Source organism: Rana temporaria, chromosome 1 (assembly GCF_905171775.1).
Source record: "Rana temporaria chromosome 1, aRanTem1.1, whole genome shotgun sequence".
Lineage (NCBI taxonomy): Eukaryota > Metazoa > Chordata > Amphibia > Anura > Ranidae > Rana > Rana temporaria.
The window spans coordinates 606,149,180-606,161,329 of record NC_053489.1 but is presented as its reverse complement, the minus strand read 5'-3'; the positions used below and the strand labels follow the sequence as shown (position 1 = coordinate 606,161,329).

Below are 12,150 nucleotides of genomic sequence, written 5' to 3'. Positions count from 1 at the left end.
ACCAATGTAACTAGGCGCGCAGCTACGTGAATCTACCCCACTGTTTCTCCTACATGTCTCCTTAAATTGTCGCCATTTGTAAATTGTTAGGGTTGGTGCTGCCTCCATCTCCCTGCTGCAATATTCATTTAAAAAATGTAGGGGATATTATTAAGGGCTCACCAATAAGGTAAGAAAGAAAAATGTTCTGAGAAATAGATATCAATAACCTGATATGCCCCTTATAAACCAATAATTTTCTATAAACCTCAGCAGGTTTACAGTATAAACATTTATGTGGCGCCTGAAATTAAATGGCATTCGAGAAACTTTGGAGACATTTAAATAAATAAATGACCATGGCAGTAGTTAATACATTATTACAGAGAATAGTATTAGCTATCAGGAACATAGTATGTATGGCATGCAAAGATTTATGGTCAAGTATAATTACAGATATATCGCTGCTGCTCTCTGCTGGCTAAAAATGAAAATATATTTTCTGTGCAGCGACTGAGACAAAGGATCAATCTACCATAGAAGAAGACAAGTTCTGATAGACGCTAAATAAATGTGAGTGTGAGCGGAATTATACACAGTGCTTACATCTGACTTTAATTTATTATCTCATTACCACAAGCTGCAGTTAATTATCAAGTATTTTTACCTTCTAGCATCTTGTAGGTTACAGTATAGTGCAGTAAATGCAAACAGGATTATTTAAACTTAACTTAACTTATATTAAAACCTTGGACTCTGGTGGTCTTAAACACCCACTATCTCTTTTAAATCTCTGTGAATGCCAGAGACTATACCTAGGCATCCTCTAAATTATGAGCTATCTTTAAAGCCTGGTAGAAGCAGCAGAAATGCAAACTAGAGCATGGGAATCTTGCTATTGGAGGTTCCATGTGTTATAAGAACTCAAAAATCTATAAAGATCAAGCAAACATATCAGTTTTGGATGGATATTATCTTTAAAACTGCAACAGGGAGAGCACGACCACCTTCGATCAACTAACCAAAACCCTTAATTTGGGGATCCACTTATCACCACTCATCAGCGTCACCAGAATTTTCCACCATCGTTTATCAACAGCGCAAGCATCACTAACCATCTTCGGCGCATCGGCTATCATGGTAAACATGCAATACTCTGCTAAAACCATTTGGGGTCTAAGGACAACTGCCTCAACATTATCAGATGTCACCAAAAAACTACTACAGAAAGAGCAACTGCTAAGAAGCACTTTCTGTAGTAGAGTGCCAGAAACTTGGTCAGAGCCGGATTCTGCCGAGAAACTCTGTCGTGTGTACACTTTCGGCCCGATGGAGCCGCCGAGGAACTCGTCGAGAAAATAGAGAACATGTTCTCTATTTTCTCGTTGTTCTATGGGAGAACTCGGCCCGCCGAGCTCCTCGGCGGCTTCAGGGCTGAACTCGTCGAGGAACTCGACGTGTTTGGCACGTCAAGTTCCTCGGCCGTGTGTACGAGGCCTCACTCTTCAACTTCAAACAAATCCCCAGGACACCATTTACATACTACTCTGCTATAGACCACCTGGACCAAAAACGCACCTCCTCACATCTTTTTTTTTTTTTTTTTTTTAACCTCTTCCATACCGGGCAGTTATACACACTTCCATACCAGGCCTATTCTGGCACTTCTCTCCTACATGTACAAATCATAATTTTTTTGCTAGAAAATTACGCAGAACCCCCAAACATTATATATGTTTTTTTAGCAGACACCCTAGGGAATAAAACGACGGTCATTGAAACCTTTTATCTTGCACGGTATTTGCGCAATAATTTTTCAAACGCCTTTTTTTGGGAAAAAAATTGTTTCATGAATTAAAAAAATTTAAAAACAGTAAAGTTAGCCCAATTTTTTTGTAAAATATGAAATATGATGTTACACCGAGTAAATAGATACCTAACATGTCACGCTTTAAAATTGCGCACACTCATGGAATGGCGCCAAACTTCGGTACTTAAAAATCTCCATAGGCAACGATTTGAAATTTTTTACAGGTTACCAGTTTAGATTTACAGAGGAGATCTAGTGCTAGAATTGTTGCTGGCACTCTAACGCACGCGGCGATACCTCACATATGTGGTTTAAACGGCGTTTACATATGTCGGCGGGACTTGCGTGTGCGTTCGCTTCTGCGCGCAAGCTACCGGGGACAGGGGCGTTAAAAAAAAAAATTTTTATTTCTTTTTTTTTTTATATATTTATTTCTTTTTTTACACTTTTTTTTTTAATTTTTATTTTTTTTTTATCACTTTTATTCCTATTACAAGGAATGTAAACATCCCTTGTAATAGGAATGTGTGTGACAGGTACTCTTTATGGAGAGATGCGGGGTCAATAAGACCCCACATCTCTCCTCCAGGCTGGAAAGCATGAAATCGGTGAAAAAAAATTCACCGATCTCATGCTTGTGGTTGCTTAGCAGCCGCAATCGCGGCTTTGTTTACTTACGGGGACCTGGGCGTGACGTCATCACATCGCGCCCGGGTCCTCCGACGGTCATAGAGATGACTGGTGACCATCTGGTCACCAGTCATCTCTATGCTTCCTGCGAGCGCCGGACGATTCGTTCTCCGGGCCCCCGATGGCACGGGAGAGCCCGGAGAAGCACCGGATGGCGGCGGGAGGGGGGGGATGTCCCCTCCCGCCGCCTGTAAGAACGATCTAGCGGCGGAACCGCCGCTATGATCGTTCTTACGTTGTGCAGAATCGCCGGCAGTTTAGAAGGATATCTGAATGATGCCTCTAGCTGCAGGCATCATTCAGATATCCACCCGGAAAGCCCAGGACGTCACATGACGTCCACTCTGAACGGCAGAAGTTCTTTGTGGACGTCATTTTACTATGGGCCGGTAGGGAAGTGGTTAACAAAAAGGTTTTTTATTGATATAAACACACAGAGCAAATACACAGTTGCCAGACATTATGCATACATAAATCAGCAATAAATGCAGCTTTGAGTACAAAAGACGTCAAAGTGAATTAACACAGAAGGTGATCGTCCATGCATGAGCACATTCTCCACGTAATATAGCCAACCACCTCCTCACATCTTTCACAGATTTCTTTGTTTACAAAAGTTTTTTATTGTGAGAATAAAAATTAGAGTACAAGCATAGGTAGAGGAAACATAACCCTCTTTAGAGGTATATCAATGACATGGTAATACATAAGGCACATTGTAATGTTTAGTCTTCGGGTGCGTATAGGGTAATCTAGCAGAATATCACCAAAGTTTAATGTGTATATATGAAAAAGAATAAGAAAAAAAACATAAGCATCACATACTGAACTACCAATATGACCATTTGGCCTCAAAGATGTGAAGGCTGTCATGTATTGTGTGGTAAATTCTCTCCGAGAGTTTCAATAACTCCATCCTATCGAGTACCTGTGACCAAACAACTTCGCCAGATCTCCAGTTGAATGCAATCATCCATTGCACTGAACTGCATAGTGAATGGAGGAGTTTGGTGCAAGGTGGGGGAATATCTGGAACGTTTCCATATAGAAGGCAAATTAATGGGGTGAGGGAGACCTTGTGTTTGGAGGAGTCTTCGAATTTGCGAGCCGCTTCATGCCAGATGTGTGATAGACGTGGGCAGCTCCAGAATGTGTGAAGCAGAGTACCTTCCGCACGGCAACCCCTGAAGCAGTCAGGGGAAACCGACGGGTAGAAAGTATGTATTTTGGATGGTGTTAGATACCACCTTGTAAATAGTTTTGTTGGGGTTTCTCTAAAGGAAACTGCTTTGTTGCTTTTCCTGAGGTTTTCTGACATAGTATACCATGTATCCGGGGGAAGGTCAATGCCTAGATCTGATTCCCAGTGCAGCATGGGTTGGGTTTTTTCGGGGGTAGAGAAGTCATTGAGATAATTATAGAGTCTAGAGATTGTACCTTTGTCTCTGGAGGAAGACTTGCATATCCTTTCAAAGATTGTAGTATTAGGGTTCGTGGAGAGTGAAAAATGTGTTTGGTAGAACGATTTAATTAAGGAGAATCTCTCCTTTTCTGATGAGGGGAGATTAAAGTCTTTTTGAAGGGACTCAAAACTTCTAAAAGTCCATTTAGACTGTAGTGATCCTAAGGAAATTAGTCCGTTATCTATCCAAATGGTGAATGAATGTTTGTTTTTATATGCAAGAGGTAGTCTAGGATCGCCTAGGTATGATATGAATGGGGAGATGGTCGATGCAAGTGAGAAAATGTCTTGTATATTTTGCCAAAGTTTAAATGCGTGAGCTACTATTATGTTGCGTTTGATGAGGTCCTTATAAAGGACGTATTTGGACCAAAGTATCCCTTGTAGGTATAATGGGTATATAGATGAGAACTCAAAGGTTATCCAAGGAATATTTCTATTTGGGGAATACCATTGAGTAATCTGTGAGAGGCGTGCTGCTAAAAAGTATTTCCATAAGTTGGGAAGACCCAGACCACCACTGGGTTGTGACTTATATTGTAGGGCGTAACTATATCTTGGGCGCCTGTCAGCCCATATGAACTTATTAATGAGTCTTTGAAGTGCCTCTAGTTTAGATTTAGGAACGTTGATTGGTATAGTGCGAAAGTAATATAAAAGTTTGGGGAGAATGTTCATTTTAATTGCGCAAATTCTGCCCAAAAAAGAAATTTGGTAGGAGGACCAGGTTTTTAAAAGAGATGTGATGCGTGCGAATAATGGGGTATAATTGGCTTTAAATAGACCATTGTAGAGGGGAGTGATGTTTACACCTAGATATTTGAATGAGGAAGAAATCCACGTAAAGGGGAAGTTGGATTGAAGAAGGGTGAGTTCCTGTGAGGGGATGTTAATAGGCAATACTGAACATTTGCTTAAGTTTATTTTAAGACCTGAAACTTTATGGAAGAGGTCTAGCTGTCTGAGAAGTACAGGTAGAGAGGTATGTGGGTTTGTGATATATATCAGTGCATCGTCAGCATATAAGCTAACTTTGTATTCTTGATGTTCTTTGGTATACCCCTTTATATCCGTGTTATCTCTGATAGCCTGGGCTAAGGGCTCTATTGCTAAAGCAAAGAGGAGTGGGGATAGGGGGCAGCCCTGTCTGGTACCTTTGCCTAGTGGAAAGAAATCAGAGTTAATGCCGGGCAGTCGGATTCGGGTCTGTGGGGAATTATACAAGGCATTAAATCCCTGCAGAAATGCCCCAGTGATTCCAAATTTGGGGAGTAGGTAATTCAGGTAAGGCCAGCTAACACTGTCAAACGCCTTGTGGATGTCAAGACTAAGGAGACAGGTTTGTCGTTTATGAAGGTTAGCATCCTGGATTACATTGGCCACTAGTCTGATGTTGTCTGTAATCTGTCTGTTGGGTATAAAACCGGATTGGTCGACGTGTACAAGGGGGGAAATTACTTTGGCGAGTCTGTCTGCTAGGATCCTACCGAAAATCTTAAGGTCGTTATTTAGGACTGAAATGGGGCGGAAATTTTGGGGTAGTGAATGGTCTTTGTTGGGCTTGGGGATCAGGGATAGATTAGCTAATAGCATTTCTTTTGGAAAAGAATTGCCTTCTAGAATGTGATTGAAAAGGTTTTTTAAATGTGGGGCAAGTAAGGGGGCATATTTCTTATAGTACAAGGAGGTGTAACCATCAGGTCCTGGCGCTGTAGAGGACTTGAGTGATTTGATAATATGTAAGATTTCATCTACTGTGCAGGGTGAGTTAAGAGAGTCAGCATGTTCACGATTGAGGGAGGGGAGGTTAAGGTTTTCAAGCCAGGATTTTGCAGCCTCGTTTGGGGGGGAGTTGGGGTTTGACATAAGGTCTCGATAAAATGAGGTAAAAATTTCCATAACTTTTTGTGGGTGGGAGACCAGGTCACCGTTATTATTTCTAAGTTTGTATATGTGTGTGGGGTTGTTATCTTGTCTAAGTTTCCTTGCAAACATGGCTGAGTGGGAGTTGCAATGCAGCATGTATTTAGCTTTGGAGAATCTGAGGGATTTTTCAACATTGCTTGAGAGGAGGGTGTCTAGGGCTTTGCGTTTTACTTGTATTTGCTCAGTAATAGCAGGATCAACTGCATGGTGTAGTTTAATGTATAGATGATGAAGCTCATTAGTGAGGCGCTTGATATCTGCCTGTCTTTCTTTGTTCTTGGATGCCGCTAAGCTAATTATATGGCCCCTCAAAACTGCTTTGTGGGCCACCCATATTGAGGTAGGTGGAGTTTCTTGGTTTATGTTGTCTGTAAAATAGTTTTCTATGTGTGTGGATATGGTAGCCTTGCTGTTAGAGTTTGTCAGGAGGGTGTCATTAAGACGCCAGTTGTGTGGAGAGGGAGATAGGCCTATGTATGATGTAGTGAATGTGCATATGTTGTGGTCTGACCAAGGGCAAGGGTGAATCTGTGCTTGAGTGGAGTTGGCTAGGAGGACAGGGGTGGAGAGTATATAGTCGAGTCTAGCATAGCAGTCATGCGGATGTGAGTAGTGGGTATATGCTTTGATCCCTGTGTTGTGAGCTCTCCATGTGTCTAATAATTGTGCTTTGTTGATTAGTCTGTTCATAGTCTTAGAAAAGGATTTTGTATGAGGGGATATGGAACTTCTATCGAGGATTGGGTGGGCAGCCAAATTAAAGTCCCCACCAATTAGTATGTGGGGCGAGTGGTATTTATCCAGAGTCTCAAAAAATTTGAGAAAAAAGGATGTATGGGTATCATTTGGGGCGTATACAGAGGCTATAGTGATTTCCCTATTATTAATAGTGCCCTTAAGAATTATGTATCTACTCTCAGGATCTCTAAATACATGCTGGACATCAAAGATAATAGTGTTTCGTATAAGAATGGCAACACCTCTTGTTTTGTTATCATAGGTGGTGAAGTATACTTGGTTATAAGATTTGTGAAAGTATTTGGGGTGATTGGAGGAGGCGAAGTGGGTCTCTTGGAGTAGGATAATATCTGCTCCAAGCTTTTTGTACTGTTGAAAGGCTTTTTTCCGTTTGTTGGGTGAATTAAACCCATTTGTGTTGTGGGAAATAATTTTAATACCCATGATCAGAACTATGGTCAACTATCAACAGAACATCTAATACTCCCAACAGCCAGCCATACAGAGGGAGGTCCAACCGGGTTGTGTAACTGTGAACCCTGCAAGACCTATCTCCATAGTGTAGAAAACTATGTGGATATGAGAAAAATTTGTATAGAACTAGCATCTCTGCAATACATGTCAAAGAGTAGAAATGACGTAGATACCAAAAATATAGGCTATGTATACCTGTGGGAAGAAAGGAACAAGAGAACTTATACTCTATGCTTGTGTAAAACAAATATGATTTTTTCAGTAGTGAGTTATAGGAGATAATACTCCTGGTGAAAACCAGTTTCAGTAAAAGGGGTGGAATCCCTTTTGGACTGGTTTTAGTCAAAATAAACATTCTACAGAGAAAAAGAAAAAAAAACAACATGACGGATAATAAAAAAAAATTATCCTTATCCTGCATCAGATCTAGCCAGGCTATCACCGAAGTGACCTAGATATGGATCGAGGCAGGAGTGGGGTCAAACTAGCATCGGCGGACACACCCGGGCAAAAGAACAGGTTAAACTGAAAGAGGTACCGCGTATCAGTGCATGGCAACTTAAAGCTGCATTGCAGCAACAATAACACTCTAATAATAGAGAACAGAGAACAGGGTCAAAACAACTGACTGTAGCATTAAATTGTTTAGGAGGGAATAGGAGAGGGATGTGATCCTGGGGATAGAATTATGCTCATCCCAGCCAGAGTGGGGAGGTCCAGGACAAATGTGTGGCAGTCTCGTGCAGCATCCTGGGAAACGAGTTTTGGGAAGTTCAAAATGATTTTTCCTTTTTGTGCATGTATTGCACAAGGCTGCAGCATAAGAACATCCTGTATCGCTGTGTATATTGTACAGAAAAAGGTAAAAAAAAAAAAAAGGGAATAAACAGGAAAAATGGAAAAAAAATATATATAGAAAAAAAAATAAAAAAAATCATGGGAGAAAATAAATGTTGGGTGGAGTTGATCAGAGCAAGAAGCACTGGCTCCTGAAGTGTCTGTTGCAGCATCCTCTGAAACATCTGTGTGGTTCAGTGAGAAATTATTCCAGTAGGGGGGAGTGGAGCTTTCGTGGGGGATATGTATATCCCAGGTATACAAGTTTGGCTGAAGTAAGGAAGTCCTGGGAGCCTCCTGTCCACTCTGTAGTAACTGCAGAATCACCTACTTTGGTTAAATGTGTAAAAAGTTACTTAAGGAGAGCCGTAGCATCTTGGATTGCAGGATCTTTTGGTAGGGATAGTGTAAAGATATGAAGAGACAATTGAAGATTTGGTATGGGTTAGTTTTGATGTGGGTTGAATAATCTTCTCTGATCTCTCTGGCTGCGTCTGTTGGAAGGTGTAGACCAAATGGGTGAGGGTCGTGGGGTGGCTGGAAGCCTTAGGGTGGGTTCGTTAGGCAAAAGACCCAGCTTAATCAACAGCTCTTTACCTTCAATCACATTGTAAACTGTATATGTGGATCCATTGTGTGGGATTGTCAGTTTAAAGGGAAAACCCCAGCGGTATCTTATCCTGGCTGATTGTAAGACAGAAGTTACCTCCTTCATCCTGCGTCTTCTGTCTAAGGTGGCTGGGGAGATGTCAGGAAAGATTTGTATACGTTTCCCTTCATATGAGATATTGTGGCGGTTTCTGGAAGCACGCATGATGTCTTCCTTTACCAGGAAATCTTTCATGCACATTATAATATCCCTGGGGGGGTTTTCAGGGGGGGGTTTTGGACGGAGGGCCCTATGTATCCTGTCACAGGCAAAGGCGGATAATGGCTTCTCTGGTAGGAGATCATGAAATATTTGGGACACTGCTGGTAATAAATCAGTAATGGTTTCAGGTATGCCGCGCAATCTAATATTCTGGCGGCGATTGCGATTGTCCAAATCCTCAACCTGAGCCTGCATAAAGGCAAAATTATCAGCCAGATTTTCATAGTCTTTTCTCAAGTCATTATGTGCTAAGGAGAGTTCATCATGTTTTGTCTCCAGGAGATCAGTGCGTCCCCCTATACTAGCAATTTCTTGGGAAAGTGCAGCGGTGGATTTGTGCACTTCTTTTTCAATCTTTTCCACCAATTTATTAAAGATTAACGTGAGACTCTCATCTAAGTCAGCTTTAGAGAGGGGGGAGTTGTACTCACGATTTTCCATGCTTTTAGGAGGATGTGAGATGATTTCATCTTCTCCCCACATGCTGCTGCTGGCGCCATTTTGGGACATCTTCCCTGCTCTCTGCTCCACGTTCAGAAGAAAGTTGGTCAGCGTGTGTTGCTGGCTCCGATTTTTTTTCTTTTTTGTGCCAGGCATGCACCTCGAGTTCCCGCAGGGGTGCTGATAATTTTTGTCCAAAAACGAGCGTTATAGCCCTGGAGAATCGGCCGTTATGTGCCCGGGTGTGGAGGAGATGTGACTAGGCACTTCCCATCAGCGTCGCGCCGCGCATGCGCCCCCTCTCTCACAGATTTCATCTCTACCTATACCTTAAAAATCAAACATCTCCTGCTACTTGGGGACTTCAACCTCTGGGCCAACTCCTCACAGGACCCCGTCGCCGACGCCTGCATTGACCACTTGGAAGGATTAGGTCTGCAGCAACTGGTATGCGGGCCCACACACGTTTCAGGTCACATGCTCGATCTTATCTTCAAACAAGATTTGGATATTAACATACTGGGAAATGAGCCTCTACCATGGACAGATCACCATGCAATCAAATAAAAAATCACTATAAACGCCCTCTTAAAAAAAACGACAAACCCGTTGACAACACACTGGACAAGGCCCCAGAAGAAGCTCCACTCGGAACTCTTCAAAACAACATTATCGTACAAAATAAAAACAATAGAACAATGTCAAACAGCAACGGAAACACTCAACTCCATCAACAAAGCTCTACTACAGTCAGCAGACATAGTAGCTCCGAAACGCAGAACGCTCATCCGAAAAAACAACTCTGGTTGGTTCAACGACAATCTCACGTCGTTGAAGCAAGAACGCAGAAGAGCGGAAGCAGCCTGGAGAAGAAGCTCAACAGAGGAAAACCACATAATTTACAAACTAATTACTAAGAAATATCACAAAGAAATCTTTAAAGTAAAAAAGGAAATTTTTCTAATATCCTCGCAAAACTCTTTAACTTAGTCGCTCAGACCATGAACCCAGCCTGCTTAGAGGCTCCGAATTTTGAATCACAAGAGTTATGCAACTAATTATCGGATTATTTCATTAACAAAATTGGAAAAATCCATGAAATTATTCAGCAAAAGAGAATCTCTACCGACTCCCCTTTAAATCAAAAAGGCAATATTTACACAAATATGCCGCAATCAATGAAATTTACACTAAAATCAATCTCCATCGACACCACCAAAAATATCATTGGTACCCTGTGAGACAGAACATCACCTAATGATATCATTCCCACTAAACTGTTGAAAGAATGTGCCAATATTTTGGCACCGGCTATCACGCACCTCATAAACCAATCATTTAAGGAAGGCATGGTGCCGACCCCCCTGAAACAAGGCATAATTAAACCTATTCTATTCTAAAAAAAAACACCCTTGACCCCAAAGACCCAAACCATCGTCGACCCATAACAGGCCTAAACATTCTCTCCAAGATAATGGAGAAAGCAGTAGTGCAACAGCTACAACATCATCTAGACACCCACAAACTACTGGATCCACTTCAATCAGGTTTCCATCCTGGTCACGGGACAGAAACAGCACTTCTCAAAATATGGGATGACGCTCTCGAAGCAGCAGATGAAGGAGAATCTTGTCGTCTGATACTCCTGGACCTGAGTGCAGCGTTTGATACAGTAGACCACAAATTGTTGCTGACCCGCCTAGCTGAAGTAGCTAGAGTGGCAGACTCTAATCTACCCGGGTTCTCCTCCTTTCTGTAAAACCGATCACAGATAGTGAAACTAGGTCCTTTCACTTCTGAAAAACGTGTCATGCGGTGTCCCTCAGGGGTCTCCCTTGTCGCCTGTACTATTCAATATCTATCTCCGCCCTCTCCTTGAAATCATCAGTAACCAGAATTTACTCTACCATTCCTATGTGGATGACACCCGACTCTACTTTCGTATCAGCAATAAAAAGGATCATTATCTCGGACTAGAGAAATGCCTTACTCTGATAGAAAATTGGATGACGGAGAGTTACCTTAAACTCAATGGCTCAAAAACAGAACTTCTTTTGCTCCACGCCAACCGGAAGAGACTGGCTACGACAACATGGACACCCCCGCCCATTTTGCTTCCGAGCATCCGTCAACTTGATTCTGAGCATGCGTGGATTTTTCTCCAATGGAGTTCCACAGAGACGATCTGATTCTTCTATCAGTTTTTTATCCATAGGAGAAATTTAAAACATGTTCTATTTTTTTTCACCGATGGAAAAAAAAACATTGGGGCCCACACACGATCGGTTTGTCCTATGAAAAAAGTCCATCCGTCTGTTTTCATCGGACAAACAGATCGGGTGTACCCGGCTTAAGGGCTGTCTGTGAAAGCTTTTATTATCCCAGGTCATGATATAGCTAATAGTCACTATTGACATTCAACTGGACTCATTCTTTAATATTAAAGATGTTGGACTACTCATCTAAGTAGCTTCTTCGGTTTAGAGGGAGCTACTTGGAAATGTGGTGAAATGTCTTCTCTGCTACAGAACAAATCCAGCTAAATGGTAATAATTACCTAAAATTCAGCAGGGGTGAAAGGCCTCTAAATTAAATGTAATTTGAAAATTATGAGAATCTTCTGGAAATAATGAAGTTAACCAACTAGATACTATGTGGTATGGAAGAAAATACAATTCAATCCACTCTTTTGGCAAAATACAGAGAATAGGGATAATTTCCCAGCTCTAATTTTATGAATCTGTCTTTTTTTTAGAATCAGTTTTCCAAGTCATTATTTTCTGTATTACGTGCCATGTTTTGCCAACCCGTACATGGGCTCTTATATTTTATATATATATATATATATATATATATATATATATATATATATATATATATATACTACTCATTAATTTCAACCTGTATAAGCGCTATTAAACA

General features: G+C 41.4%; 1 protein-coding gene across 2 annotated transcripts in view; it reads right to left on the bottom strand.

Moving 5' to 3' along the window:
* KCNIP4 (potassium voltage-gated channel interacting protein 4) overlaps nt 1-12,150 on the bottom strand; it is an 894,954-nt gene that overhangs the window by 487,280 nt on the left and 395,524 nt on the right. The window lies entirely within an intron of this gene.